This window comes from Mya arenaria, chromosome 1, assembly GCF_026914265.1.
Source record: "Mya arenaria isolate MELC-2E11 chromosome 1, ASM2691426v1".
Classification (NCBI taxonomy): Eukaryota; Metazoa; Mollusca; class Bivalvia; order Myida; family Myidae; genus Mya; species Mya arenaria.
The window spans coordinates 50,802,849-50,809,173 of NC_069122.1; positions in this window are offsets into that span (position 1 = coordinate 50,802,849).

Below are 6,325 nucleotides of genomic sequence, written 5' to 3' on the forward strand. Positions count from 1 at the left end.
AGAATTATCCGCGTCAATTGTCTGCAATGATTTTTCAAAAGAAAAAAGAAATAATGTTGTTATTGCTGAAAAATGCATATTCCGTTTTCGGTAATCCATTCAGTAGGTAAAACGCCAATGAACAATGAATCGCAATCCGCGTAAGAACACACAGATAAATATACTATTTAATTTATAGTCTGCATTTTTCCATCCTCACAAGTCTGGCACATTTCATTTTTTTCATTTCATCCAAGAATAACCTAAAACTGCTCAAAATGATATAAATTTATATGCAATAAAACTCAAGACGAAATAATAACGCTTAAATAATTAGGATCCTTGTACGACTATATGCCTATCCCGATTTTGAATCTTCTAGAAATATTTTCTCTTCCTCGCGCCATCCATTGAGGAATAAAATGCTAAAGAAAGACCAATACTATGACACTCTCTCACCAGATAAATGGGAGTTGGTATGAACATCGCCTTCGCGTGTGATCAGTTATTTGAGTCTAAGTGATAACACTGCAATATCTGTGCAAATTAATTACAAAAAAAACTTTTGAAATGCCAGGGATCATAAACCATAAAAGAATGGAACATGCACCACGTTTAGTTGAGTCTCAGTGACTGTGAGAAACAAGCCATCTTTTAAAACATGACATTCCTCTAATACCATATATACGAATTAATGTCAAATATCATCTCTAACGTACTTTTAAAACAAGATATTCCGGTGAAACCATAGAGACCACACGTTTAGTTGAGTCTCCGTGACTGTGAGAAACGGGTTATCTTTTAAAACAAGACATTCAAGTAATACCATAGAGACGAATTAATTTCAAATATAATCACAATCACAAGGGTATTTGAGGTGTTATTATATTATAACTGCATAAAATGTGTGTTTTCGGTCCGTTTTAGCGGTGCGTTAAAACGTAAAAACCCGGGCGTTATCGGTAGAAAACGTGCATTATTCAGTTAATTCACGTGCCGTTAATTACCGGCTTTTTGTTTGACAAAAGCGCTATCAGGGCCCGCATCATAACAATAGACGCTGAGCGCACTGGTTTCTGGCCGAAAGTGAGTTCGCGATGCAAACTTTTGCATTAAACATATTCCAGCATGTATAGATGTATACAACTATTAAATAGATGAAATAAACAACATTTAACTTACATGTTTTCTTCCGAGTTCTTCCGAGTTGTCTTTTCCTGGCAAGATGAGGTGACTCACTAGACAGTACTTTCTGCAGTTGTTTTGACTATTTATTTGCTTTAAAGGCACTTCAGTTAAGTCTAAAACCTTTAACTCTTCCCGTCTGTAGTTATTTCTGTCGATTTTATTCAGAACAAACGACTTAAAAGGACGCAATTCCATTACGTCGTATGCAATGAACAAAAAAAATCAAATAGTTTTTTCTCTGATGCTGAAGATGTTGTACATTTTATCCAGAACATTTTAACATTTTTTTCGGTTTAAATTAGTTCTCAAAACATGCAAATGTTAAATTAGGAATACATCGGTATTTATTCGATTACCCCATAGCTATTGTGTGTAAATAATCCAAGTAATTCAGTATGTTTCTAAAAAAAAACACTTTGCAATCGACTGAGAACTGAACAAAATGGCGTCAAAACAAAAATACAACTGTCGAGTTATGTTGCGGGCCTAATTGCGCTTAATGTAAAACTTTTTCAATGACATCACTCGTGACGTCACACACGTACTTATTATGGAGGTTATTTTCAACTAAATGTTCTTGCATTTGCGTGACCTTTAAAAGATTTTTTTAACATAAAAGTTAATCATGTAGGGTATTTTATGCAAACAGCGAAAATACACCTTTTTTTGGTCGTTTCCATCTGCAAAGGCCCTTAAAACAGTTAACAACTCTCGTGCTTCGCATCCGGGCTGTAAACCATTTTGCAGGCCTTTGCAGATGGTAACGACCTCAAAAAGGTGTATTAGTCCTATATAGGTGTTATATAAATTATTTTACAAAAACGGAGCATGTCCTGGTAAGTGAAGTCGAAAAAGATAAATGTTTATTAGTTCGCACTTTACCAAAGTATGCAGATACTACAGATACCAATAAACTTCACTACAAATTTGAAAATACCATACAAACTATGTGGTCACATTCTGTACTCAGATGAGTTGCTTCGACCAGTGCGAGCAATAAATTTAAACTTTCTTCTGTCTGGAACATCTTTGCCAATTGAGTTAGTCTTGCATTCAGTGAAAACCATTAACTTTCAGAGGAAAGAAACAGTATTTCAGCAACCCTGCCAATGTAGTATTATGCATCAGGATCAGCATTGGCTAAGCACAAGGACCCACTGTTGTAATATTGGATGACTTGACAAACAACACTCAAGTTTGTGTCTGAAACCCAAATGCACGTATCGTTTATAATTGGTTTCTATCATCAACTAGCGCAAGGTTCGTTACCACGTTTGTTAAGGTCGTGCATAATGCACAACAATCCTCATTTGTAGTCAGATACATGTTTAGAGGAAACAAATTTAAACAATATTGTCCGAAACCTTTAGTCATATGAATAATTAACGTGTTTTTAACCCTTTTTAATGGTTCTTCTAGTTTCATTCACAAGCGTACATTACATGCAATTGCGCAATTTTGCCAGATATAATGGTTTAATCTTTATTATTAAAGATGGTCTACCAGAGTTGAAGCAATTTGATTTATTATTATTTTATTTTCTATATGTTAAAAAGAACACCACAAACAAAACTAGACATTGATTGATGAATCCGGATAGAAGCCAGTTTAGCCAGGCGAAAATAATATATTGTATCAAATTATTTTTCTACTTAATACAGTTTTTTTCATAAACGTTCGGAACTGCAGAGATAATTTCACCAAAGAATTAATCAAAACGTTACAATGGTAATAAATCTTATCGTGAAATACATAGTAAACAAGATAACGAACAAGATCTTAGTCGCCTCGGCGTCACGAAAACAACACATCGAATTAATCATCTTACTCGTTTTTAAACTGCGAGTTGTATCCATGTATATAGTAAAAGATTTTAACGCAATCACCTTAGACGAAATAATTTGTGAGATTATAAGTAAAGAAATACGTTATAAGTACTACTCCAACAGAACCTACAAACACTTCAAGACGTTTTTCATAGTTTTAAAACCCCCATAGTATCTTCATTTCACTTTTAATATCATGACAATCTAAATTTATTAGAAACGTTTTGTACACACATTTTGTTTGTAAAGAACATGGCGTTTGGAACCATAAACCGAATGCTATATTCTGCATCCTGGTTTCTCGAAGTTTAACACTTTCGTCCGCCTCACTACATGGTATAAATAGTTTAACAATATAAGCGTGTGTGCAACGATAAAATGATAGGGTTGAAAACAGCTTGAAGTCTATATGAAGAGCTAGAAAAGAAATCTAAAACAATTACATTTGCCTTACTCTCAGTTTATAAATAAACAAATATCATTAAACAAATTAGGAAATAATTAAATACTTAGATATTATTGGCACGCGATAAACTGGTTAAAGAAAATAGGACAGCTTTTTTTCCAGTAGGACAGGGGTCAAATAAGAGTTGCTTTATATACACGTTGAAACCGCAATATTTTACCGCGTAAATCAACCATAATTTGCCGCAATGAATCTATAAGCATGAGGTAAATTGAGCTCGATGTTCTTAGATGATATATGGTCAGCGCATTGCAAAATATGTTTGGGTATAAGAAAGCTGGTTGGGTAATTAAAGACATTCCCACGCTGGACGTTTAATAACCATTAAGGGTTATTTGAGGCTTTTAATTCGGCAAAAAAAATCAAATTTTTTCAAGGATTTACTGTAAGTCAAAAGGGTTGTATCCCGATTTTAAATAGCAGGGTAGTACATCAGAGAATAGGGTGCCGATAGAAACAAAGGTACAACGTAATGGGCTGTGAAGAAATTGAATATTGCGAACAATTATGTTTACTTAAAAACAACAAGGAAACGACTGGCAAATATGAATAATGTGCATTCCTAAACCCTGTAACTTGCATACCAATCGACCTTATTAAGTCAAGCGACCAGCTCTGTGGACAACTTTATAAATGCATCGCGCCCTGCTGAAGAGTATAAATCACCATCGTAATAAAAGTCTTGTTACAAGTGTTTTTTATTTTGTTCATTAGACACGCATTGTGAGTTTATTCAGTTGTAACCCGTTTAGATCTTATAATGTAATAACTTTATTAAAATAGCCAGCGTTTACAACCAGTTCAACCCTCAATAATGAAAATGAAACCTTAGATTTAAATCAGACACAACTTGTAGGAATAAACGCCAGAAGGTACTAGACGACATTGAAGTATGAAAGGTTTTGGTACCTTCAAGCAACAACCCTACAAGTTATGATCTTGATGTAATACCACACGGTGTGCCAAAATTTAAAGATCGCAAATGAATATTAATCGTTTAAAGTTAAATATAATGAAACATAGACATTAATTAAATTCTTTATATTATAAGTAAAACAATGTGTTTTGTGTTCTAATCCGACTTTTGATTCAAACCAGACGAGGCAACAAATCATTTAATTAACCAGAACGGATAAAGAATGATGCAAGTCATCACTTTGTCTTTGAGCCATGGTATCATAATTACGAAAACATTATTAGCAAGTTACAATATGACACAGTGTGTTCGACGTCAAGTATTAAACTAAATGCTTCTAATTCATATGTTCTAACAAATAACTCCAATTAGTTGTTTTTGAAATGAAACACCAAAACAGTGAAATAGTTGTTTTCTTTATTTTCCTTTGCACTGAAAACAACGCAGCATATTTCATGCTTTGTTGTTCTATTTTGTACATATTTTATTGGTTATTTTCTTGTTCTATATATTATTCAACTATTGGCTTTGATTTACGGAGCGTTAACCTATTTAAGGCCGTTTCACAATGAATTTGTACCGACGAGTGCAAAACGTTACTGAGATAATTTATTATGTCGTATGTTGAATTTTCAGACCAATGTTACACGAAAACAATGCTGTGTTTTCTACTTAGACGTTTATTTATATGAAAGTTTAATATATATATTGCCTATTCAACTACTTGTTCATGAAATGTGCATATAAAAGAACGTATAAAATGCAAATTGCCTGGCTTAATTGGATGAGCGTAACAGTTATTTTACTATCGTGCCGAAAATATCGCGACCATCTTAAGCTCAAGAACTCGGGCTGTGGTTGCCGTAGCTATTTCATAGCAACATGACAAACAAAAATCATTTCTTCAAGTGTTGGAGATATGAATTCATACAAATAATGGATTTCAGATAAATTCCGAAACATTTCGTGCAAGTTACATATTTCTAAATTAACCTTATCATTGCCTTCCAGGGGAAACTATGAGATATCTATCGGCTATGGCTTCTTCTATAGGCGGTGAAATTTCGCTTCCAACACAAGAAAAGCAAAATTTATTAGCGAGTACATTTAATTTAACACCAGATGTAAACATTTAAACATCCAGACACATTGACAAACGCAGCACATTTTTTTTTCATCCAAGGCAGTAACCCTGTTCTTGACTGACTTGAAACGGTATTGATAAAGCTATTTTGATGCATCGTTGTTTGGTGAAGATGGTTGTCACTCATTTGGTGAATATGCAAAACATAAGTGTCGTTTTTTTTTTTAAAAAATCAAAAAATGGCGAAACACAACGTGCAATTTGTACTTGTATTTGTTACTTGATTTGCAACATATTTTAATGCCTTTTTCTCGGAACGGTTTGGACATTTAAAATATATGCACCATATACAAATAAATATAAATAATTAAAAAACTGATCGTACAAACGTCTTGTACAACATTAATAGCGTCACGTGTCATTTTTCAATTTCCTCAACTGTAAGATGTCCTCTAACCAAATTGTATTCGAGCGATCGTTTCCGTAAGTAGCAATTTATTTCAAGAATTCAAATATAGAATTATGATAAAATAAATTATAAAGCCTGAAATACAACAAACCTTTCACAATTCGAGCATCGATCAAACTGTTAATGAAATGAAAGAACTTATTTATTATAGCTAAAGATGCCATACTTCTGTTATTTAATGTAATTTCTGTTATCTTCCAAATTGAAAACCATCGTAGTTTAGTAGACACTGAACGGTCCATATGTCTCTTTCATACAATTGCGAAAATATTTTATCGATGCACACAGCTATTACCTGTGAAACGGTTCAGTGGAAATATGATTTAAATTACTATTAGTCAAATGTAATAAGTTAATTGCACCTTGTCTAGACTCGGGATTAATTGAAGATCGTTCA